Source organism: Salmo salar, chromosome ssa04, assembly GCF_905237065.1.
Source record: "Salmo salar chromosome ssa04, Ssal_v3.1, whole genome shotgun sequence".
In the NCBI taxonomy this organism is placed as follows: domain Eukaryota; kingdom Metazoa; phylum Chordata; class Actinopteri; order Salmoniformes; family Salmonidae; genus Salmo; species Salmo salar.
In genome coordinates this window covers 35,336,233-35,362,248 of record NC_059445.1, presented here as the reverse complement: position 1 = coordinate 35,362,248, position 26,016 = coordinate 35,336,233, and the positions used below count along the sequence as shown (strand labels likewise).

At 43.4% G+C, this 26,016-nt stretch overlaps 1 long non-coding RNA gene across 1 annotated transcript; it reads left to right on the top strand.

The window, feature by feature from the left end:
• The first annotated feature begins 16,381 nt into the window (after nucleotides 1–16,381).
• On the top strand, nucleotides 16,382–19,527 carry LOC123742442 (uncharacterized). The gene is made up of 2 exons (XR_006769598.1): nucleotides 16,382–17,199; nucleotides 17,412–19,527. It is a non-coding gene; the product is annotated as an uncharacterized lncRNA (long non-coding RNA).
• Nucleotides 19,528–26,016: the final 6,489 nt, after the last annotated feature.

Sequence of the window (26,016 nt, the reverse complement as noted above, 5' to 3'; positions counted from 1 at the left end):
CTGTGGGTACAACATCACCGATGCACTTGCTAATAAACTTGCTCACCGAATCAGCGTATTCATCATTTTTTTACATTTTAGTCATTTAGCAGACGCTCTTATCCAGAGCGACTTACAAATTGGTGCATTCACCTATAATATCCAGTGGAACAACCACTTTACAATAGTGCATCTAAATCTTTTAAGGGGGGGGTTAGAAGGATTACCTTATCCTATCCCAGGTATTCCTTGAAGAGGTGGGGTTTCAGGTGTCTCCGGAAGGTGGTGATTGACTCCGCTGTCCTGGCGTCGTGAGGGAGCTTGTTCCACCATTGGGGTGCCAGAGCAGCGAACAGTTTTGACTGGGCTGAGCGGGAACTGTGCTTCCTCAGAGGTAGGGAGGCGAGCAGGCCAGAGGTGGATGAACGGAGTGCCCTTGTTTGGGTGTAGGGCCTGATCAGAGCCTGAAGGTACGGAGGTGCCGTTCCCCTCACAGCTCCGTAGGCAAGCACCATGGTCTTGTAGCGGATGCGAGCTTCGACTGGAAGCCAGTGGAGAGAGCGGAGGAGCGGGGTGACGTGAGAGAACTTGGGAAGGTTGAACACCAGACGGGCTGCGGCGTTCTGGATGAGTTGTAGGGGTTTAATGGCACAGGCAGGGAGCCCAGCCAACAGCGAGTTGCAGTAATCCAGACGGGAGATGACAAGTGCCTGGATTAGGACCTGCGCCGCTTCCTGTGTGAGGCAGGGTCGTACTCTGCGAATGTTGTAGAGCATGAACCTACAGGATCGGGTCACCGCCTTGATGTTGGTGGAGAACGACAGGGTGTTGTCCAGGGTCACGCCAAGGCTCTTAGCACTCTGGGAGGAGGACACAAGGGAGTTGTCAACCGTGATGGCGAGATCATGGAACGGGCAGTCCTTCCCCGGGAGGAAGAGCAGCTCCGTCTTGCCGAGGTTCAGCTTGAGGTGGTGATCCGTCATCCACACTGATATGTCTGCCAGACATGCAGAGATGCGATTCGCCACCTGGTTGTCAGAAGGGGGAAAGGAGAAGATTAATTGTGTGTCATCTGCATAGCAATGATATGAGAGACCATGTGAGGATATGACAGAGCCAAGTGACTTGGTGTATAGCGAGAATAGGAGTGGGCCAAGAACAGAGCCCTGGGGGACACCAGTGGTGAGAGCACGTGGTGCGGAGACAGATTCTCGCCACGCCACCTGGTAGGAGCGACCTGTCAGGTAGGACGCAATCCAAGCGTGCGCGGTGCCAGAGATGCCCAGCTCGGAGAGGGTGGAGAGGAGGATCTGATGGTTCACGGTATCAAAGGCAGCAGATAGGTCTAGAAGGATGAGAGCAGAGGAGAGAGAGTTAGCTTTAGCAGTGCGGAGAGCCTCCGTGACACAGAGAAGAGCAGTCTCAGTTGAATGCCCAGTCTTGAAACCTGACTGATTAGGATCAAGAAGGTCATTCTGAGAGAGATAGCAAGAGAGCTGGCCAAGCACGGCGCGTTCAAGAGTTTTGGAGAGAAAGGAAAGAAGGGATACTGGCCTGTAGTTGTTGACATCGGAGGGGTCGAGTGTAGGTTTTTTCAGAAGGGGTGCAACTCTCGCTCTCTTGAAGACGGAAGGGACGTAGCCAGCGGTCAAGGATGCGTTGATGAGCGAGGTGAGGTAGGGGAGAAGGTCTCCGGAAATGGTCTGGAGAAGAGAGGAGGGGATAGGGTCAAGTGGGCAGGTTGTTGGGCGGCCGGCCGTCACAAGACGCGAGATTTCATCTGGAGAGAGAGGGGAGAAAGAGGTCAAAGCACAGGGTAGGGCAGTGTGAGCAGGACCAGCAGTGTCGTTTGACTTAGCAAACGAGGATCGGATGTCGTCAACCTTCTTTTCAAAATGGTTGACGAAGTCATCCGCAGAGAGGGAGGAGGGGGGGAGGGGGAGGAGGATTCAGGAGGGAGGAGAAGGTAGCAAAGAGCTTCCTAGGGTTAGAGGCAGATGCTTGGAGTTTAGAGTGGTAGAAAGTGGCTTTAGCAGCAGAGACAGAAGAGGAAAATGTAGAGAGGAGGGAGTGAAAGGATGCCAGGTCCGCAGGGGAGGCGAGTTTTCCTCCATTTCCGCTCGGCTGCCCGGAGCCCTGTTCTGTGAGCTCGCAGTGAGTCGTCGAGCCACGGAGCAGGAGGGGAGGACCGAGCCGGCCTGGAGGATAGGGGACAGAGGAGATCAAAGGATGCAGAGAGGGAGGAGAGGAGGGTTGAGGAGGCAGAATCAGGAGATAGGTTGGAGAAGGTTTGAGCAGAGGGAAGAGATGATAGGATGGAAGAGGAGAGAGTAGCGGGAGAGAGAGAGCGAAGGTTGGGACGGCGCAATACCATCCGAGTAGGGGGAGAGTGAGAAGTGTTGGATGAGAGCGAGAGGGAAAAGGATACAAGGTAGTGGTCGGAGACTTGGAGGGGAGTTGCAATGAGATTAGTGGAAGAACAGCATCTAGTAAAGATGAGGTCAAGCGTATTGCCTGCCTTGTGAGTAGGGGGGGAAGGTGAGAGGGTGAGGTCAAAAGAGGAGAGGAGTGGAAAGAAGGAGGCAGAGAGGAATGAGTCAAAGGTAGACGTGGGGAGGTTAAAGTCACCCAGAACTGTGAGAGGTGAGCCATCCTCAGGAAAGGAACTTATCAAGGCGTCAAGCTCATTGATGAACTCTCCAAGGGAACCTGGAGGGCGATAAATGATAAGGATGTTAAGCTTGAAAGGGCTGGTAACTGTGACAGCATGGAATTCAAATGAGGAGATAGACAGATGGGTCAGGGGAGAAAGAGAGAATGTCCACTTGGGAGAGATGAGGATTCCAGTGCCACCACCCCGCTGGCTCGATGCTCTAGGGGTATGCGAGAACACGTAGTCAGACGAGGAGAGAGCAGTAGGAGTAGCAGTGTTATCTGTGGTGATCCATGTTTCCGTCAGCGCCAGGAAGTCTAGGGACTGGAGGGTAGCATAGGCTGAGATGAACTCTGCCTTGTTGGCCGCAGACCGGCAGTTCCAGAGGCTGCCGGAGACCTGGAACTCCACGTGGGTCGTGCGCGCTGGGACCACCAGGTTAGAGTGGCAGCGGCCACGCGGTGTGGAGCGTTTGTATGGCCTGTGCAGAGGAGAGAGAACAGGGATCAATGTTGTTGTTCGACACTATGCGGAACATATCCCAGTCCACGTGATCGAAGCAATCTTGAAGCGTGGAATCCGATTGGTCGGACCAGCGTTGAACAGACCTGAGCACGGGTGCTTCCTGTTTTAGTTTCTGTCTATAGGCTGGGAGCAAGAAAATGGAGTCGTGGTTAGCTTTTCCAAAAGGATGGTGGGGGAGGGCCTTATATGTGTCGCGGAAGTTAGAATAACAATGATCCAGGGTTTTGCCAGCCCGGGTTGCGCAATCGATATGCTGCTAAAATTTGGTGAGCCTTGTTTTCAGATTAACCTTGTTAAAATCCCCAGCTACAATAAATGCAGCCTCAGAATATGTGGTTTTGAGTTTACATAGAATCAAATGAAGTTCGTTCAGGGCCGTGAATGTGTCTGCTTGGGGGGAATATACACGACTGTGATTATGATCAAAGAGAATTCTCTTGGTAGATAATGCGGTCGGCATTTGATTGTGAGGAATTCTAAGTCAGGTGAACAAAAGGACTTGAGTTCCTGTATGTTGTTATGATCACAGCACGTCTCGTTAATCATAAGGCATACACCCCCGCCCTTCTTCTTACCAGAGAGATGCTTGTTTCTGTCGGCACGATGCATGAAGAAACCAGGTGGCTGTACCGACTCCGATAGCGTGTCTCGAGTGAGCCATGTTTCCTTGAAACCAAGAACTTTACAGTCTCTGATGTCTCTCTGGAAGCTAACCCTTGCTCGGATTTCGTCTACCTTGTTGTCAAGAGACTGGACATTGGCGAGTAGTATACTCGGAAGCGGTGTGCGATGTGCCTGTCTACGGAGCCTGACCAGAAGACCGCTCCGTCTGCCCCTTCTGCGGCGCCATTGTTTTGGGTCTCCGGCTGGGATCCAATCCATTGTCCTGGGTGGTGGGCCAAACAGAGGATCCCCTTCGGGAAAGTTGTATTCCTGGTCGTAATGTTGGTGAGTTGACGTTGCTTTTATATCCAATAGTTCCTCCCGACTGTATGTAATAAAACCTAAGATATCCTGGGGTAACAATGTAAGAAATAACACATAAAAAAACAAAATACTGCATAGTTTCCCAGGAACGCGAAGCGAGGGGGCCATCTCTTTCGGCGCCGGATGTAGAACAAGCATGGGAAACAGTGTTAATACCCTTTACAATGAAGATCTGTGAAGTTATTTGGATTTTTACAAATTATCTTTGAAAGACAGGGTCCTGAAAAAGGGACGTTTCTCTTTTTGCTGAGTTTAGTTTTTAGCATGGGCTGCGTCTCAATTGCGGCCTTCCGGATCTGCGGTGGAGCAGATCACCGCTACAGCGTGTTTGTCATACCATGAGACTTCGCAAAAATCGATCTTCTCACAAAAACGCCTGATGCATTTGAACGGTGTCACGTGACTTGTGTGGAGTTGGTACCTCCAATCTGCCAACTTCTGTCTTTAGCATCCGAACAGTTTTGGATACACACTAAAATGACCCGTCTATGGAAAGGTGAGACACTCACAAACACGTATATTCTCTAGGTGATTTGGGATGTTTTAATTGTGCTTCCCATGACTGTGTTTTTATATTTTGTATTTTTGTATATAGTACCAAGTTTGGACACACCTACTCATTCCAGGGATTTTCTATATTTGTAAAATGTTTTACATTGTAGAATAATAGTGAAGACATGAAAACTATGAAATAGCACATATGGAATCATGTATTAACTAAAAAAGTGTTAAACGAATCAAAATATATTTTATATTTGAGATTCTTCAGAGGATCCACCCTTTGCCTTGATGACAGCTTTGCACACGCTTGGCATTCTCTCAACCAGGTTCATGATGTAGTCACCTGGAATGCATTTCAATTAACAGGTCTGCCTTAAAAAAATGTACATTTCTTGAAATTCTTTCCTTCTTAATGCGTTTGAGCCAATCAGTTGTGTTGAGACAAGGTATCAATCAATCAATCAAATGTATTTATGAAGCCCTTCTTACATCAGCTGATGTCACAAAGTGCTATACAGAAACCCAGCCTAAAATCCCAAACAGCAAGCAATGCAGGTGTAGAAGCATGGTGGCTTTATAAGCACGGTGCAGGTAGGGGTTGTATACAGAAGATAGCCCTATTTGGTAAAAGACCAAGTCCATATTATGGCAAGAACAGCTCAAATAAGCAAAGAGAAATGACAGTCCATCATTACAAGACATGAAGGTAAGTCAATCTGGAAGAAAATATTTTTCAAGTGCAGTCGCAAAAACCATCAAGCGCTATGATGAAACTGGCTCTCATGAGGACCGCCACAGGAAAGGAAGATCCAGAGTTACCTCTGCTGCAGAGGATAAGTTCATTAGAGTTAACTGCACTTCAGATTGCAGACCAAATAAATGCTTCACAGAGTCCAAGTAACAGACACATCTCAACATCAACTGTTCACAGGAGACTGTGTGAATCAGGCCTTCATGGTTGAATTGCTGCAAAGGAACCACTACTAAAGGACACCAATAAGAAGAAGAGACTTGCTTGGGCCAAGAAACACGAGCAATAGTCATTAGACTGGTGGAAATGAAGGAGTTCCCATATATGCTGAGCACTTGTTGGCTGCTTTTCCTTCACTCTGTGGTCCAACTCTTCCCAAACCATCTCACTGAAAAATGTCCCCACAGCATGGCGCTGCCACCACCATGCTTCAGCATGCCAGCGTGCCAGGTTTCCTCCAGACGTGACGCTTGGCATTCAGGCCAAAGAGTTTAAACTTGGTTTCATCAGACCAGAGAATCCTCTTTCTCATGGTCTGAGAGTCTTATGGTGCCTTTTTGGCAAATTCCAAGTGGGCTGTCATGTGCCTTTTACTGAGGAGTTACTTCCGTTTGGCCAATCTGAAATAAAGACCTGATTGGTGGAGTGCTGGAGAGATGGTTGTCCTTCAGGAAGTTTCTCCCATCTCCACAGAGGAACTCTGGAGCTCTGTAAAAGTGACCATCAGGTTCTTGGTCACCTCCCTGACCAAAGCCCTTATCCCTCAATTTCTCAGTTTGGCCGGGGAAGGGGAAGAGTCTAGATGGTTCCAAACTTTTTCAATTTCTGAATGATGGCAGCCACTGTGTTCTTGGGGACCTTCAATGCTGCAGATTATTTTTGGTACCCTTCCCACTCTGTGCCTCGACACAATCCTGTCTTGGAGCTCTACGGACAATTCCTTCAACCTCATGGCCTGGTTTTTGCTCTGACATCCACTGTCAACTGTGGGACCTTATATAGACAGGTGTGTGCCTTTCCAAATTATGTCCAATCAATTGCATATATCAAGGATGTACAATGGAAACAGAATGCACCTGAGCTCAATTCCGAGTCTAATAGCATCTCAAAGGTCTCAATTACTATGTAAATAATTACGCTTGCTCATTATGGGGTATTGTATGTACATTGCTGAGGATTTTTTTTTTTAAATCCATTTCAGAATAAGGCTGTAACGTAACAAAATATGGAAAAAGTGTTTCTATCAACTAATAGCAGTAAGGCTAAATTCAATGTTTCATCAAATATTTATTTTAATAAAAATTAAGAAAAATCGTAAATGGGTCTTAACATTCAAAATCAAATAGAAGGAAAACAGGACAAAATTTAAACCCTCCAACCCCAAAAGGCCTATGGTGTTGATGGTAACCAAAATGAAATTATAAAATATTCAGACCACAAACTTCTATATTATCCTCAGTGCTGGCATCTTCCCCAATATTTGGAACCAAGTTCTGATCCCCTCAATCCACAAAAGTGGACACAAATTTCACCCCAATAATTACCAAGGAATCTGTGCACAGTAACTCTCTGCAGTATCATCAACAGCAGACTCCAACATTTCCACAATGAAAACAATGTCCTGAGCAAATGTCAAATGGGATTCTCATTCTTTGTTGATTTAAAAAAAGCTGTTGATTCAATTTGGCATGATGGCCTGCTGTATAAACTGATGGAAAGCGGTGTTGGGGGGAAAACCTATGATATTAAAAAATCAATGTACACAAACAATAAGTGTGTGGTCAAAATTGGCAATAAACACAGAGATGACTTTCCTCGGACCAGGGGTTGAGACACGGATTCAGCCTGAGCCCCAACCTCTTTAACATTTATATCAATGAACAGAAAAGTCCGCAGCAACGTGCCTCTCCCTACCAGACTGACATTAAATGTCTACTGTTTGCAGATGATCTAGTGCTTCTGTTCCCAACCAACTAGGGCCTACAAAAGAAGTCCCTTGTTTTGACCCGAAACTAAGAAAAACCTTGACTATGTACAAACTCAGTGAGCATAGCATTGCTATTTAGAGAGGTCGCCATAGGCATGCCTGGCTCTCAAGAGAAGACAAGATATGTGTCTATTGCCCACAAAATTAAATGGAAACCGACATGCACATTCTAACCTCCTGCCAAATGTATGATCATATACTGTAGAGACACATATTTCCCTCAAATTACAGAAACTCACAATGAATTTGAACGCAAATCAAATTTTGACAAACTCCCGTATCTGTTAGGCAAAATACCGCAGTGTGCAATCCCAGCAGCAAAATTTCTGACCTGCTGCCACAAGAAAAGGTCAACCATTGGGTCAGAAACACCAATGTAAATATAACCAATGTTTACCTGCCTATTGATTTCCACCCCGTCATTCGTACATTCTAATATTTGTACATTGTAAATGTAAATACGTAGCTAATGTAACATTTGAAATGTTATGCTACATTTTTTAACTGCTAATAATATACTATTTTAAACATTGTTATTCTCTTGACATTTTTTGTGTGTTTAATGTTTACTATTAGTCTCCAGGTACTTATCCTCCATTCTCCTCCATCTTGCCTACAGAACACTGTCATATAACAACCTGGCATCCCATGAAAGAGAAATGCAATTCTCTGCAAGTCCCAGGGACCCCCACCTCCTCCATCCCTCTTCGGTTCCTTCCTATCATCCGCCCCCTCTCCTCTCTCTTCTCTCTCACTCTCTCCCTCTCTCCCTTCTCCCTTCCCCCTTTCCCTCTCCCATCCTCTCCCTCTCCCCCTCTCCCAATGTGGAGCTGCTCCATTGGGTAGATTAATGGCCTTAGTCAGATTAATTTCACTGAAAATCCCTGCATTTCTTCATCAGGGCTTGGCGCTCCCTCACAGCTTCACAGGCAGGCTATCTCTATCTTCTTCTATCCCTCTGTATCTATCTTTCTCTCACACTCTCTCACTCTCTCTTGCTCTCCATATGTCTGTCTCTCTCTCTGTCTCTCTCACACACGCTCCTCCTCTTTCTCTCTTCTCTCATTCTCTATCTCCCCTCTCTCTCTCTGCCTCTCTCTCTCCTCGCCCTGTTTGCCTGTCATGTGAGATATGATGTGTTAATATTGCTGTACTCTTGGCTGCAGCAGCAGCATTGTTTTCAGGGTGATTAACACCAAGGCACCAGTTCCTGTAGATGAATAGAAATCACAAACAGGTTAATATAGTAATTAGGTCCCCCTTTCTTACAACCTTTAGATCTCCCTCTCTTCCTCTCTCACCCCTGGCTCAATGTGACTACTACAGAAGATTCTTATTGACATTTCCAAAAAGGCACGGGCTATAGCTTTCAAATGATTCACTGAATAAAAATATAAACACATCATGTAAATTGTTGGTCCCATGTTTCATGAGTTGAAATAAAAGATCCCAGAAATGGTTCATACGCACAAAGAGCTTATTTATCACAAGTTTTGTGCACAAATTTGTTTACATCCCTGTTAATGAGCATTTCTCCTTTGCCAAGAGAATCCATCCACCTGACAGGTGTGACATATCAAGAAGCTGATTAAACAGCATGATCATTACACAGGTGCACATTTTTGTCACACAATACAATGCCACAGATGTCTCAAGTTTCAAGGTTTCGTGCAATTGGCATGCTGACTGCAGGAATGTCCAACAGAGCTGTCGTCAGATAATTGAATGTTAATTTCTCAAGCATAAGCCGCCTCCAACGTAATTTTTTTAATATAACGGGTGGGTCTAATCCTGAATGCTGATTGGTGAAAACCGCATTCCTGCCAGTGTCTATTCCACAAGTTGCCACCGGCTAAATCTATGACGTTAAAATGCTTATTTACTCCGTTCCATCTGACTGCGCAATCCACTGTCTCATCAGCCCAGCCAGGCACTTTATAAATTTGATCTCCACTATAAAAAGAATCAAGACAATATCTCACATTTCTTTTAGACTAACATTTAGTTTTCAACAGCTAAGATTTGTATAAACCTTGCTGTCTGTCTCTCCAACATTTACAACATTGTTTCGATATTGAAATTCGATCTCCAGCTGTCCCATAGTAATGAATGTGTCTGGAGTCGGGACGAGACAAGCAGGCAGGCAGGCTGCGTTTCTCAGCCAGTCGAAATCATGAATCAGCTGGCATAATTTTTATGGATAGTTTTCAATCTTTCCAGCTTCAGTTTGAAGTGGTTGTTTTAGCTGTGTTGTTGGCTAGCTCCTCTAAACAACAGTGTCCTGACGAGTGAGCACATTTTACATGCCAGGTGAAATCGAGCCTCATTAGCTCATTGTCATGGATGTATCAAAATAAATGTCACTAGAAAACTGCATAAACAAATGCAAATGCAGCTACCTTGCTGTTATTCTTGACTGCACTTTTTGACGTGACTGTAAGTTAGCCGTAGTTGGAACATTTAGACAGAATGACTGGGTCGCGTCCAGTGGTGTAAAGCACCTAGGTAAAAATACTTTAACTATTTATATTTTTGACTACTTTTACTTCAGTAAATTCCTAAATAAATAATGCACTTTTTACTCAATAAATTTTTCCTGACACCTAACAGTACTCGTTACATTTTGAATGGCTAGCAGGACAGGACAATTATCAAATTCATGCACTTATCAAGAGAACATCCCTGGTCATCCCTATTGCCTCTGATCTGGCGGACTCACTAAACACAAATGTTTAGTTTGTAAACTATGTCTGAGTGTTGGAGTGTGCCCCCGGCAATCTATAAATAAAAAAACAAGAAAATGGTGCTGTCTGGTATAGGGAATTTTAAATGATTTATACTTTTACTTTCAATACTTAAGTATATTTTAGCAATTACATGTACTTTTGATATTTAAGTATATTTAAAACCAAATACTTTTAGACGTTTACTGAAGTAGTATGTTACTGGGTGACTTTCCCTTTTACTTGAGTAATTTTCTATTAAGGTATCTTTACTTTTACTCAAGTATGACAATTGTGTACTTCTTCCACAACTGGTCGTGTCCATAGATACAGAACAAAAAGACTGAATGACCAGCCGGCTTGGGTAGCAACTCTAGATTTGTGTCGGGACTATATCTTCTGGAAGGATGAAATAGTATGAATAACTTAATAAAAATAACTTTTATGAAAATATGTCAATCACTATTTGAATATGTTGATAACCGTTGTATAAAAGTGATAAAGCCCTCGAAGCCGACATTTCGAGGGCCAATATATACTCCAAACATCAGCTTCCCGGGCATCAAAAAGAATCTGGCAGAACGTCCAACCGGTCTCACAACTGCAGACCATGTGTAACCACGCCAGCTCAGGACCTCCACATCCGGCTTCTTCACGTGCAGGATCATCTGAGGTGAGCCACCCGTGCAGCTGATGAAACTGTGGGTTTGCACAACCGAATAATTTCTGCACAAACTGTCAGAAACCATTTGAGGGAAGCTCATCAGCATTCTCTTCGTCCTCACCAGGGCCTTGACCTGACCGCAGTTTGGCGTCGTAACATACTTCAACGGGCACATGCTCACCTTCGATGGCCACTGGCATGCAGGAGAAGTGTGCTCTTCACGGATGAATCACGGTTTTAACTATCCCGGGCAGATGTCAGACAGGGTGTATGGTGACGTGTGGGCGAGCGATTTGCTGATGTCAGCTTTGTGAACAGACTGCCCCATTGTGGCGGTGGGGCTATGGTATGGGCAGGCATAAGCTTCAGACTTCAAACACAACTGCATTTTATCGATGGTAATTTCAATGCACAGAGATACCATGACGAGATCCTGAGGCCCAATGTTGTGCCATTCCTCCGCCTCCATCACCTCATGTTTCAGCATGATAATGCACAGCCCCATGTCATAAGGATCTGTACACAATTCCTGAAAGATTAAAATGTCCCAGTTCTTCCATGGCCTGCATACTCACCAGACATGTCCCCCATTGAGTACGTTTAGGATGCTCTGGATCTACATGTACGACAGCGTGTTCCAGTTCCCGCCAGTATCCACTAACTTCGCACAGCCATTGAAGAAGAGTGGGACAACATGCCACAAACAACAGCCTGATCAACTCAATGCGAAGGAGATGTGTTGCGGTGCATGAGGCAAAAAGTGATCACACCAGATACTGACTGGTTTTCTGATCGACACCCCTACCTTTTTTTTAAGGTACACTGTATATACAAAAGTATATGGACACCACTTCAAATTAGTGGATTCGGCTATTTCAAACACACTCGTTGCTGACAGGTGTATAAAATCGAGCACACAGCCATGCAATATCCATAGACAAACATTGACAGTAGAATGGCCTTATTGAAGAGCTCAGTGGCTTTCAATGTGGCACCTTCATAGGATGCCACCTTTCCAAAAAATCACTTCGTCAAATTTCTGCCCTGCTAGAGCTGCCCCGGTCAACTGTAAGTGCTGTTATTTTGAAGTGGAAACGTCTAGGAGCAACAACGGCTCAGCCGAGAAGTGGTAGGCCACACAAATTCACCGAACGGAACAGCCAAGTGCTGAAATATTCTGTCCTCGGTTGCAATACTCACTACAGAGTTCCAAACTGTCCGTCGGGAGCTTCATGAAATAGGTTTCCATGGTCGGGCAGCCGTACACAAGTCTAAGATCAACATGCACAATGCCAAGTGTCGGCTGGAGCGGTGTAAAGCTCGCTGCCATTGGACTCTGGAGCAGTGGAAATGCGTTCTCTGAAGTGATGAATCAAGCTTCCCCATCTGCCAGTCTGAAGGAAGAATCTGGGTTTGGCGGATGCCAGGAGGACTCTACCTGCCCGAATGCATAGTGCCAACTGTAAAGTTTGGTGGAGGTGGAATAATGGTCTGGGGCTGTTTTCATGGTTTGGGTTAGGCCCTTTAGTTCCATTGAAGGGAAATATTAACGCTACAGCATACAATGACATTTTAGATGAGTCTGTGCTTCCAACTTTGTAGCAACAGTTTGGGGAAGGCCCTTGCCTGTTTCAGCATGACAATACCCCCATGCACAAAACGAGGTCCATACAGAAATGGTTTGTTGAGATTAGTGTGGAAGAACATGACTGGCCTGCACAGAGCCCTGACCTCAACCCCATCGACACCTTTGAGATGAATTGGAATGCCAACTGCGAGCCAGGCCTAATCGCCCAACATCAGTGCCCGACCTAACTAATGCTCTTGTGGCTGAATGAAAGCAATTTCCCAGAGCAATGTTCCAACATCTAGTGGAAAGCCTTCCCAGAAGAGTGGAGGCTGTTATAGCAGGAAAGGGGGGGGACCAACTCCATTTTAATGCCCATGATTTTGGAATGAGATGTTCAATGAGCAGGTGTCCACATACTTTTAGTCATGTAGTGTATCTGTGACCAACAGATGCGTATCTGTATTCCCAGTCATGTGAAATCCATAGATCAGGGCCTAATGAACTTATTTCAATTGACAGATTTCCTTATATGAACTGTAACTCAGTAAAATCTTTTTTGTTCAGTGTATATCACTTTCTATTTTCTGACCCAATATTTTTTTAGGGTGTACCTCCCAAAACTTGCTGGGCCCAGTACAGGGCCCAAAACAACCATTCGGAGTTTAACAGGTTTTAATGTCCATATCAAACACATAAGCCTTTACCTCTTTAGTTTGGTCTAAACTGAAACACCTTATCTCAGTCAGGTCATTTAGTAAGTTGACTTCTCTATCCCAGTCTCCAGTCATAGCTAAAGGCAGTACACTATTAAAATGAAGTGCTTTGAAACACTAAAACTATTGACAACTGAGCTGCCACCAACTTAAAGGAGACGCAACGTTATCCTTGTAGTACTCCAAGATGAAATCAACCCTGTCTTCGCTACATCGAGTACAGTGCTCCAAGACAGCCTCTCAGCTACAGGCAACAATGCTCCAAGACTGTCTGTTTGTAGGAGAGGCAGTAGATGAGATCACCATGCAAAGAGAGAGAGAAGATGGGATGAGGCTATTAGGGAACAAAGTTGTTGAGCAGCTGTGTTATCCCTTTACTGACTTTCTACTGTCCTCTTCTCCTTTTTCTGTCTGTCTGTCTTCTTTCATCACTTTTCTGTTCAGAGCGCTATAGTTTTGGATAACATGGCAAGCAACGGAAGAAGCTAGAGAGGGCATGAGGGAGGGGTAAAAGAAAGAAACAGAACAAGAGTTAGAGAGAGAATGAAGCATGATTTCTAGGACTGGATGTTGGCTTCGCTACAAACAGATGTTGCGTGTCATTTGGTTGTTAAGTAGGCAGCTAGCTAGTTAACGGCTTTGCCATCTCATGACCAGCTATTCTTAACTTTTTGGTCATAGTTTCACAATGTTTCGTTTTTTTCTCAATTCTGAAATCTCTGGATGTTGCGGTTATATCATTATCTAATATATATATATATATATTTTATTTTTTTTGTAATTTTTTAATTTTTTATGACTGTCCTCTCCCTGGTTGAGTGATGGTTCGTTAGTCTTTGTGCGTCTGTCTGTCTTTGTGACGCGGTTGTTTTCTATTATGTGGTTGTAACCAGTGTGTTCACTCTCTGGGCCTCAGTGGACATGATTCATCAGTTACCGGAAAGAACAAAGAGTTCAGAGCCCAGAGAGACATGTTGGAAAACAAAGATAAACCTCTCTGCAGTCATCAGTCCATAATAGTGCACTATATAGGGCATAGGATGCCAGTTGGGACACAAGACTGTAAGAGGAACGCAAGACAGCTTTAAAGAAACAGCATAATTGCTCCACATTACACTGTACATTATCTGCTCTTACATTATATCTGTGTAGTAGTAGTTAAGAGCATTGGGCCAGTAACCAAATGGTCACTGGTTCGAATCACCGAGCTGACTGGGTGAAGAATATGTTGATGTGCCCTTGAACAAGGCCCTTAACCCTAATTGCTCCTGTAAGTCACTCTGGTTTCCCATTGACGGTTAGCATAAGTTGTAAAGGATTTTGGACTATTGCTGCCCAAATTTTACATTCTCATGTTAGCACTGGTATTTCATATATTGCACAATATATGACAATATATTACAGTATGTTACTCATTGCTCCTAGTGATTATGATCTTTTGGGTCTCTGACCCCTCTTTTCTACTTCTCTCTCTTTCTCTCGCTTACTGATTGACATTGGCTGGGTCCTGGTGGGAGTTAGTCTTTGTTCCCTGTGGGTTCTGGGTGGTTCTCAGGGGTTCTTGGGGTTCAGTGGTGTCTGGGGTTATGCCTACCATGTCTGTCTGTCACCCTCTCTTCCTTGCTTCCTCACCCCTCTCCCCAGAAGGGTGTTGGCCTTTGTCCTCTGGGGGTTCTGGCACGTTCTAGGGGGCGCTGTATGGGGCCTTAGTCTGGGGTTGTGCCCATGTCTGCCTTGTCTGCCTCCCTCTTTGTTCCCCCGGCTGCTCCAGAGGGGGCCTTAGTTCTCCATGTTGACTAGGCTTCCCAAATGGCACCCTATATAGTGCACTACTGTTGACAAGGGCCCTTTGGGTGATGGGGTACCATTTGGGACTTAGTCTAGGCACTGCGACAGCCAGCCAGGGGACTTGGCAATGTGTGTCCTGAAAGTCAAATGTGTTCATTGAGATTCAAGTGGTGGCTGTGTGAGGCTGAGGCTGTGGAAGAGAGGAGACAGCAGACCCTTGGCAGGGCTTCAGACAGCAGACTCAGACTCAGGCAGACTGGAAGACAGAGAGAGCTCCCATTATTATTTACACAGCTTCTCCCTGACACTACTTTAAAATAGGTTATTTCACGTGTTGGTGGGATGGAGGGGGGGGGGTATGTGTATGTACAAAAATACATTTTATTTTCCTAATCATTTCAATGTTATTATTTTAGACCAGGCCACATGCGTACTGTTCAAAAGAATGTTTGTGTATGGTAGGGTACATACATTTTGCCATTAAATATAATTTAAATTCAGGCCTATTCATTGTAAGGACTGGAGCATAATTAATTTGGAATAATTCCATCAAAACAAAATAGTTGTCAAGGCAAGGGTCTTTGGCAGAACCTTTTTGTTACTACATTCAGACATATAAAGATACCTTCCAATAGACTGAAATGGGTTGGCTGACAGCAGTACACAGTTGGGATTTTTAAGGTCTTGAGGTAGTCATTTAAAATGCCGGACCATTTATAATTGATAGAAGATGTCCAAAATGTGGATGAACAATAACCTAGCCTACTAGTCTGCAATTTTCATGTTTTCATGCAGCTACAGATTTACTGCCAAACCAAAACAGAGAGAACGCTAAAATATTATTAATACAATTTTTTTCAATTTTTTTTGGTCAATGTCGTGTGTTGAAAATGTGTACCAGCCGAAATTTCATCAGCTTGGTAAATATATCCCCTTAAACATCGGGAAGAAATTAGGTGTTAGCACGTGCGACACTGAAATGACTCCCTCTGGATCCAGAATCTCTGTGATTTTCATATCCTGAATACTATTGAAAAGGTTAAAGATATGGGTCATACATTCAGACAGAGACACAAAACCAGACAGCCAGAAAATACATATCACTGCATCAGGAGGAGATTAGCTAGATGGAACTGACAGACCGCGTGCCAGATAGGCAGATAATATTTTGCCAGACTCGAGCATCATCATACAGCCAGACACTACTGGCACTACTAGCAGCATCCTCCCTGCATGGCAGGCTGGTCCAGGCTGACCAAGGCTTCTTCCTACGGGGTGACGACACAACTGTGCGCCATTGCTCTGGCCTGACAGTGAGTGAATGGGACAAAGGGTGTGTGAGAGGAAGGAGACTAAGAGAGAGAGTTGCTCTGTTACAGCAGCAGCAGGGTGAGAAGAGGTGAGGCGGGGTGAGACAGCCCTCTCGTGACAAGCGCTACTCTCCCTCTCCGCTAGCTGTAGCTCTCCCTCTGTCTCTGTCCGGCCCCGGCCCTCAGCCATTTTGGAAAGGGGAGAGAAAAGTGGCTGCTTTCTCTCTCTCTCTCTCTCTCTATGTCTCTCACTACGTGGCGTAGATTGGAAAGGCTGGGGCTGAGGCGAGGGCTGCTCTGTTATGGAGAGGGCGGAGGAGAGGTGAGGAGACTCACTAGGCAGCTGGCTCGCTCGCGTTTGGGGAGAGATGGAAGACATGTTTGCAGAGAAAAGTCTGATGCGAAAAGCAGTCCTTTTTAGTACTCACTTTTCCTTCGAATTTTCTGTTTTTTTTCTCTCCTCAATCTTCTGTTAAGCTTCTATTATTTTTGATCTTGTACTTTCTCACACTCGCTTTTTCTCTCTCTGTCTCTCTTTCTTTGCCCCCTCTTTTCCTCTTTAACTTTCGCTCTGCTTTGAACATTTCAGGGTCAATTTTTCCCTGCCTGTTCGAGGCGATATCTTTTTGTCATCCCCTTGTTCGATTCAAATCAGGGGAGTTTAAAACAAAAGGAAACGTCCAACGTTTTGGCATAGCTAAGGAGAGTCAGAAACGCAGCCAAGGACCCTGCTGGGATAAAAAAAAAAAAAACAGGCAGAGTGAAGCAGCGCCAAAAAAAAAAGAAAACACCACCCTTTCCTTTGCATGGTCACAAATTCCACTTTCTCTGTAGCCAGCCCTGAGCAGCTACAACAGCTCCTCCTCGACCACATCTCACCGTCTGCATTCAACCTTACGCCGTCTCTAGCTCGCCGTAGATTTTTTCTAACTCCATCTTGGGGGTGTGGGTTATGTACCCCTGTTACTGAGGATAGGACAGCGGGACAGGAGGGTGAAAGAAGGAAGAAAGAAAGAGGGGGACAGTATCTTTGCTTCAATTTCAGCTGGTGATTTGCTGATATTCTCTTGTTCAAACAATGCTGCTGTTATTGGGCTTTTTTTCCTAGTAGTTTCTGAACTCTTTTTTGAGTATACTGACGTTGGGATGTGTTTGTGACTGTGTGTTGTATGTGTGTGTGTGTCTGGTTTAAGGGGGTCAGACAGACTTTTTGCTCTGTTCACAATGTGGTTTAAACAATTTATGTGTGTGTTGTTCCAGGTCCCTGCTGTATTTTCACTGAAAGAGTCGGCCTACTCTGTCCACCAAGCCTGACTCCATTTTGATGCCAGACGAAGAGACGAGGACTGACCAGCCCTTTGGTTCCCACACCATGTTGGCTCCAGCCCACACCATTGGCTACCCACTACCACACCAGTACGTTGGCATTTCTCTTTTCGTATTTCTGTATTTTTCTATTCATTTCTCAATGAATTTCTCTCTTGGTATTGGTTTGTCATGATAAGTGCGAAACTGGACCTATGATTCTGTACCTCTCATTCTCTCATGTTCAACTGACCTTACCTTATAGTACATATATTGTTTTTAACGGTAATTGTGAATTCCTATATTTCTCAGAGATAAGTACGGTAACATAAATAAAGCTAATTAAATCTCTCCCTCGTGTATATATTCACCCTCAGCTTGTGAAAAATATTTGACAGTGATTGTTCTGAAAGATAGTGTAGTGATGTACATAAACGAAACATGCTATTTTCAAATCAAAAACATCTTTCAGAGCCATGTTTTGTTTTGTTACGATTTACAGTTTGCTATGACAATTGAATGACCTTTTCAATTTGTAGTCGAATGTCACACGGTCTATCATTTCTGTTACACACCTTACTCAAGAGGTGTGCTGTGTTTCTGTAGGGATTAGAGTGACAAGGTGGCTCAGCAGAACTCATTGAGTTCATTGATTTACTGTTAATTCATGTGACCTTTCATTTGACTGTTGTCTTATTCATTGTTTAATTATACCTTCTGCACTATCCCCTGGGGTGACTTTCTCTATAGCAGTTATTAAATTGTCTTTATATAAGAGCTATGGCCAGATTTAAATCCATTCTAACTCGTTTTTTTGTTGTTGCAATTCTGCATTGCAGTATTTCTTCAACAAATGTACTCACACCCTGACATTTTAAGTGGTAACAGAATATTATTTGCAAAGTCTGTATAGGTCAATTTTTATATTACAATTCAGAAATCAGGAAGATGGGCAGACATATCTGAAATGAAATATTTATTGTTTATCCCGGATACTAATGGTGGACACCTGAATTATTTTTTTCCGGGCTACCTCTTGAAAATAATGAATATACGCTAACATGAAATGCAATAAGGCATTGTAATAACCAACGTACTATTCTCTCTCCTCCCTTTCAGATTTTGATATTGAGAGGCAAAAGTACATGAGTCATATAAGGGTTATACAACGCCATGCACATATGACAGTCATGTGTCTTGTCCACTTCATTGTGCCATATTACAGTAGCTCTCCAATCTTTTCTCAACTGATAAGTGGTATATAATACATTTCAGACGGACAGATTTGGAAGGTCTCGTTCGGTTGTCAAACGGAACAGTAGTGCAGTGTATCAACCTCGGCTTGTTATTGAAGGTAACATTTGATAAAGAATAGAAAATCTTGCTTCAATATATTTTTTCTGGACAAAAGTTTGAAACCTCAATATATACTCAAGGATAGGCCCATTATCTTATTGTCAACCACCACAATCATATTAGTCTGAACCTGTATTCAGGCAAGGTTTCCATGCGCTTTCCTACATTTCTTGACTTGCCTAGTTAAATAAACATTAAAAAAAAAACTTGAGGGATCATTTCAATTTGTGTATGAATGATTCTAACAATTGTCCTTCACTGTAGTACATTTTTTGCTAAAGACAAAGTGCAAAAAATGACAAGAAATGAATGAGGAATTACCATGAGATTTTAAAGGGGCATTGCATTTAAATACGTGATTTCCTGTATTTTTTAGATTAGATTTCCACACTATGAGGTCTAAATAACAATCTGAAATTGTAGAAAGTATGATAATACCCTTTTTGTGTATGAGCTTGTCGGAAAAAGAATCCTGGAATTCAACCTGTTCAGGTGGGATGAAAAGTTTTGGCCCACATCATGACGTCACAATGTGATCTAATTATAATAGACCAATGACTGTTCACCTGTGTAAAAGGGTGGTCTCTAGACCATCCTATCAGCCAATCAGGGCTGTGTATGTAAATATCTTAACGTTCGTTTCCTAACACCCACATGATCAGACTGAGCATTTCAAGGGCCAAAGGAGGCTCAGGGAAATAAATAATAAAACATATATTTGGAGTTATTTCCATGAAATGAACACACAGTGATTTATTAGTCATACAGTGATGATTTAAAACTTACAAAGATGGCATGGGGGCTTACGTGTTTGGGGGAAGTGTACATTCCTAAACGATGTTGACAGAATTTGTATTGCTCTTTTGTTAGTGAGGAATTCTTTCATTTTTTATTACTGACAATTGATTTTGTTTTGTGCCATAGTGTGATGTTTTGTTAATGCGTTGTGTCTTGCCATGCCATGTCGTGTTGTGTTTTGTGTCGTGAAGCGCCATGTTGTGTGCGCGAAGACTGTCCTTCAGTGGGTTTTCACCTCCTAGATGTCCAGCAGATAGAGTGGATATAGAGATTATAGAACTATACAAGAGACAGTTGTATACTATACAGGAGACACATTTTCTCAAATGATGACACATGACCTTTAGGAGGCATTCTGGTATTCTATGTTTCCTTATTGTCCTCTGTCAGCCTCTGTCAGACACAGAAGGACTCCCGACAATGGATTATAAATGATAACGTTATCATTAACATGTTTCCTAGTTTAGACAAGACTATTCCTCATCATGTTTAGTCCCAGAAGAGAACTTGCCAGCTGCCACAAACCCGTAGATCCGAACTTGTGGTGACTGGCCGCACAAGCTCGTGTCTATAGGTATGTGTCTGTGTGGCCATCACAGCACCCCTCTCTGACCTATGAGTATACAGTACAGATAGGCTGTAGGAAAGGTATTGGAATACCGTATCAGGACGATATGTGATAACCTTATGGAGAGGCAGGGCTGGGGCAGGGTGGGGAGAGAGGTACTTGAGGTGAAAGGTTAAATGGTTAAAGGATAACATCCAGTGGTGCCCCACCCTTAGGACAACCTTATTGTACTAGTGACATACTTCTATTGGGCTCCTGCATGAGATTTTCCATCCCTATTCCCAAGCCTGTCATATTCCTAATCCTCACTTTAACCCTTTTTGCTACCCCCACCACAGCCTTATCCCAAATCTCATCTCAAAAACCCAGTCTCCTGCCCTACTCACCACAGCTAACACCCCCAGCCATATCCAGCTCAAACTCCAACTGTACTCATATTCCCTGCCTTTTTACCTCACACATCTACCCAGCCATATTCTAAACTACTGCTGCCCCCCCCCACTACACCTCTGTACCCCTCACCCCCAAATGTATAATGCGGTACACATTTTTTGGACCGGTACAAGTTTTTTTCTGCCCACCCCCTAATGCAGGCAGTGTTCCCACAGGTTGAGGTAGTAGGTTGTATAGTTCAGAGTGACATCACAGGAGATAACTGTACAGCCTCCTAGCTTTCCCTGAGGAAACACCAATCATCATCTGCTGGAAACTGCTGAAAAAAAACAATGAAAAACTGCTGTCAACATGGGTATTAGTATTCATGTGTTTTTCAGTCATAAATTGCATTTTGTGATTTTTTTACAGATTATTTACTGTGTACACTAATGTTAGAGCAGGGTTTAATGTTACCATATGTCAATCTATACAGTATTTACAATTCCATTTCAATATGACATTATGATTGGGCTGTTGCGCAATCGCTCAATATTTTTATTAAATTTGACTTATGTCAGTTTAAGGACACCTGTCAAAGAAACAGATGTATCCTCTATTCCCAATACAGCTTGGAAATGAACAACTCATCTACATTAAGAACAGTCTAATAATTAACATTCAACTAACTTGTTTTGAATTCTGTTGTGTTTGTGAGGGTGTGAGATATCGTACTTTTAAAAACTGAAAAAAAAGAGCGTGAGACAGAGTACAGTAAAAGAGAGGACGACAGCAGACTAAGACTAGCACATGTATGAACACGCCAGGGAGTGAGCAGCGAGGCTTGTGGGAGGGACGTGGTAATGAAAGAGATTCCACTAGGGGAAAACCATAGAGTAGAGAACAGTAGGGCCGCAGGCAGCTGGGGGAAGAACACAACAATCTGTATCCAATTATGTACAAAGTTCAGATTCACTTCTTCCTTCACCTCTTTACCAAAATTACATCATGGTCCCTCGCTTCACAGCTGTGCGATAAAGACTCTGCTGCATGCTGGGATCAAAACCTCCAGACAACTTTCATTACTGTACATCACAGAGAACAATATCATCTTACTTAATATTAATGTATAAATGATGATTAGCAGACGCTTTTATCCAAATCGACTTACAGTAGTGAGGGTATCCATTTTTAGTATAGAGAGCTTGGGACTATAAGGTTCTATATGCAAATTTAGTTAGACAGCCTTGTTATGTTCAATATTCTTTACCTATACAGTTCTCTAAATACCCAAATTCGTGTTAAGTTCAAAATAATACAAGATAGAAATTGCTGACACCATTCAAAACAATGAGGGTTCAGGACTTTAATAAAATAAATGATCTCAGAATCCTATTTTTGCAAATAGATCCTTAACATCCCAAGCACTCGAGGCCCCAGTGGGAATCGAACACGCAACCTTGGGATTGCTAGTATAACGTTCTTACCAACTGACTCACAGGGCCACGACAGACCTACAAGCTCACTCAACTGATTGAATAATGTGAACTGCACATTAAATCACATTTGATGACTATGAACATCAATTTCTTTAGGCTTAACCTATCATTTCCCATATGCCTTGCTGAACAGAAGGTGACTAATATTTATGTCTGTAACCCCTACTACAACACCAGCGTGTCCGTCACCGGCTGCGGGCAGCCTTTGGTAAGATAAAACACACCCACACACACACATAACCTCTCCCTCCCTGCTCCGTTAGCAATGTGGGTCGACTCACGCGTTAACCTAGCGATCTCAGTTCATGCATTACACACATTCTTACCTCCCTTCAGTAACAGTTTGTTATGGTATAAGGAACACACACACATACGCTTTCATGTTTAATTTAAGGGACGTTTATTGTACTTATCAATGTTTTGGATGAGCGCTTAGTTTGTTTCTCTTCCATTCTCTCCATCTCTGTAGCTTCCGGGTATGCTGGAATAAAGACCCTAGCTACGGCAATCGTGCTGGCTTTGTAGTGCCTGTCCAGAATTGCGCGTTCATGTGTATGGGCGGATTGGAAGACACCATGTCAGTAGTGGTGGGGTTATATAAATGTGTTATATATTGTGCTATATTCAATTATGCTAAACCTATTGCAAAGGTACAATGAAGATAATTCATAAAATGTTTAGCTGAGTGGAAAATGTACGCTTTGATGTTTGTAATGGCTTGATTTGTATGTTTGGTATGTTCTTAAGGGAGGGGCTTCCCCCTACAAAAGGAGACTCTCAATTCAAGAGGGCCTTTTCATTGAGCTGTTAATGGGACTGCACTGCTGTCCCCATAATGTATACTTTTGTGGCAGTACTGGTTTCTTTCGGAATCATCATGTAAATGAACGCCCTTGCACAGAAGTGCTTATGCAGGTCCGCCATCATTTTATTTGGTACATTTTAAGTTTAATTTAATGTAGGATTAAGTTGCAGTTAAGGTTTTTCAGTTTAGCCTTCTGGCCTACTCTATGTGACAGTGCTTGGGACTATAAGATTCTATCAGCATTTGTCAACATTTCACATCAAATCAAAGTTTGTCACATGTGCCAAATACAAATACAGGTGTAGACCTTACAGTGAAATTCTTACTTACAGGCCCTAACCAACAGTGCAATTTTTAAGTAAAAAATAGGTATCAAGTGAACAATAGATAAGTAAGGAAATAGAAATCAACAGTAAAAAGACAGTGAATAATAACAGTGGCGAGGCTATAACAGTAGCGAGGCTATAGTCGGGCTAATTGAGGTAGTATGTACATGTAGGTATGGTTAAAGTGACTATGCATATATGATAAACAGAGAGTAGCAGTGGCGTAAAAGAGGGTATTTTTTTTATTTTATTTTTTATTTATTTTTTAAGTCATTTTAGCAGACGCTCTTATCCAGAGCGACTTACAGTAGTGAATGCATACATTTCATACATTTTTTTAAAAAATTTCTGTGCTGGCCCCCCGTGGGAATCGAACCCACAACCCTGGCATTGCAAACACCATGCTCTACCAACTGAGCTACAGGGAAGGCTAGGGGGGTTGGGGGGTTGGTAGGTAGTCCGGGTAGCCAATGTGCGAGGGCACCGGTTAGTCGGGCTAATTGAGGTAGTATGTACATGAATGTACAGTATAGTTAAAGTGACTATGCATATATGGTAAACAGAGAGTAACAGCACTGTAAATGTTGTGCTCTATTCAATGTTCTCTACCTATATAGTACTCGAAATACCCACATTCGGGTTGTTAAGTTCAAAACAATACATGATAAAAAATTGCTGACACCATTCAAACCAATGAGGGTTTGGAAATTTAAAGTAAATTATCTCAGAATCATATTTTTGCAGATAGAACCTTACAGTCCCAAGCTTTTGTGGCCACAGTGTGAATTGAATGTGCAATCCTGGAATTGCTAGGATAACGTTCTTATCAACTGACTCACACAGGACCACAGACAGACCTCCAAACTCACTCAACTCACTGAATAATGTAAACTGTACATTAAAAAATCTTTATAATGAATATGAACACTACCATCATTTCTGAAGGCTTAACCTACCATTCCCCATTTGCCTTGTTGAGCAGAAAGCGACCAATATTTAGTTCTGTAATCTCTACCACTACACCAACTTTTTTCTATAATGAGCTGAGGTTTATTACAAAATGCAGGAACGTTCAACAAGTTCAGTCTATATTTGTTGGGATTCCAATTTGGATGGTTATAGGTTTACTCTTCAGATGCCATAATATGTTAGTGTCATCTATCTAACAATAGCTCTGTTATCTCCTGAGTGGGAATGTGACTCTTCTAGACATGTCTTTACTGTGAGTTCAGTGACACATACTGGAGTGCAATTTTAAGTAGGTGAGGGGTTAATTTTCACTAAGCAATATCTCTGTTTGATGCCACATTTGATACATTCTTGCCATCAGTCAATTGGCTTGCACTGTGTAAACATAAGCACCTTGTGATACACTGACACCAAGGTTGATACTGCATTGCTAAACAAATGCAGACCACAGACCAGAGCGACATTTTAAAAATCCATCGGACAGCTCTGAATCTCACAGTTCGGTTTCGTACTCCATTAGCTTGGACTGGCCTTGTTAGGCTTGTCTGGTCCACCCAACCCAATAACTTTACAGAGATAGATAGCAGACTCATCTATATATTTCTGCCATTATAGCATTTGTGACAGCCTGGGCAGCGCCATTGATACTACAACCCATAGGAATCCCCATCCAGCTGACTACTTTGACTACTTTAACATGGCGGAGGCATGGTGGAATCCCTCAATGGCTCTGCCCATGCAAAAATGGCCTTTTGGCCACTAGAGGCCTCTCTCATTCTCTATGGTCTCCCTCCCATTTCCCTGGGCAGCAGGCAGCCAGGCCAAAGTGAACCAGCGGACGCCCCATGTTGGTTCGAGGTGGTAGTGGTATGAAGTGGTGTGTGCCGGGGTGGATTGGGGAGTGGTGTGACGATGAGAGAGGGTTTCCGCTCTAACTCTTTGTTCTCTGTCCCAAGGCCACCGGTTGAGGTGGGGGGGTAAGGGTTGGGGGAGGGGGAGACTGAGGGGAGAGGTGAAAAGTTCACAGCTCCTAGACGGGGGAGGGGAAGGGGGGTGTACAATGAGGGGGAGGTAGGAATGTACATTAACCCCGCTGACTTACTCTGTCACAATTTACGATCGTCTCCCTCTGTGCTCAAAAAACAGGAGGGAATATAACAACATATTTTGTCAGTGAGTGTGCGTGTGTGTCTCTTATTGTGTGTGTGTGTGCTTGTTAGTGTTTGCGTTTTTCCCTGTCTCTCACGCTCTCACTTACCCTTTCTGGGTGTTAGTAAATGGCTGTCAATATACTGTGGCTGCTGTGGTGTGGAGCGTCTAATATTAGCTGGCTGTGTGTGTGTGCTTGTGCGGGCTGATGGATGAGAGTGGCTCAAGGTGACAGTGATAAGGGGTGGTTAGAGAAAGAAAAATACAGGGATTCTCTCTCTGCAATACAAAGATGATTTGAGCACCAGACCAACTGTGGACTCCTGCAGCTGCATGTGATGTGATGATGAGCACACAGAGCATGTGATGTCTGTCTGTGACACAGTGAAGGATTGGCTTAGTATGGAAACACATAGGAATGGACTGATTGCTTAGTATGAAAGCACATAGAAATTGTTATCTCTAAGGGTGGACACAGCTAGGCTCTACCTAATGAATCTGCAAGAGAATGTGAGATAAAGTGAGTATGTTATGAGAAAAAAAAGTATTTACCTATCACCTCATGTCTAGGCTAGACACTATCATGTTATACTATGCTATAACTGTTTCCATTATTAGCTTTTTGTTATGGATATTGATATATTCAATGGAAAATAAGAGAAGTAACAAGGTAGCGTGAGAGAGAGAGAGAATGTGGACATTGATTCTGCTGTCATTG